The sequence below is a fragment of the Meleagris gallopavo genome, chromosome 2, assembly GCF_000146605.3.
Source record: "Meleagris gallopavo isolate NT-WF06-2002-E0010 breed Aviagen turkey brand Nicholas breeding stock chromosome 2, Turkey_5.1, whole genome shotgun sequence".
NCBI classification, from domain to species: domain Eukaryota; kingdom Metazoa; phylum Chordata; class Aves; order Galliformes; family Phasianidae; genus Meleagris; species Meleagris gallopavo.
In genome coordinates this window covers 91,807,474-91,807,828 of record NC_015012.2, presented here as the reverse complement: position 1 = coordinate 91,807,828, position 355 = coordinate 91,807,474, and positions in this window count along the sequence as shown.

The window sequence follows — 355 nt, the reverse complement described above, 5'->3', positions numbered from 1 at the left end:
TATATTTATATACCTATACTGAAAAGCCTGGTAAGACATGCTTTAATCTTACCGTGGACCTTTCAGATTTACAGCCTATGCCACAAACTGGCTGTAGCTTCCCAAAGGGCAGAGATTGGAGGAGGCATTGTGGCGGATTTTGAATTTGTTGTGGATGCAGAAGAGTAGAAGTTGCAACTGCTGTTTTGGAAAAGATCTGTTGTGCCAAATCAATGGGGCTTAGCAGGGCTTTCTCTGGTGTTTTCTCTTGTGATAACAGGTGAGAAACTCAAGTTTTAATACAAAAAAATCATTTATGTATGTGGATTCTACCTAACAGAAGGAATATCACAGCCTGAGGACCTACACTGGCAAG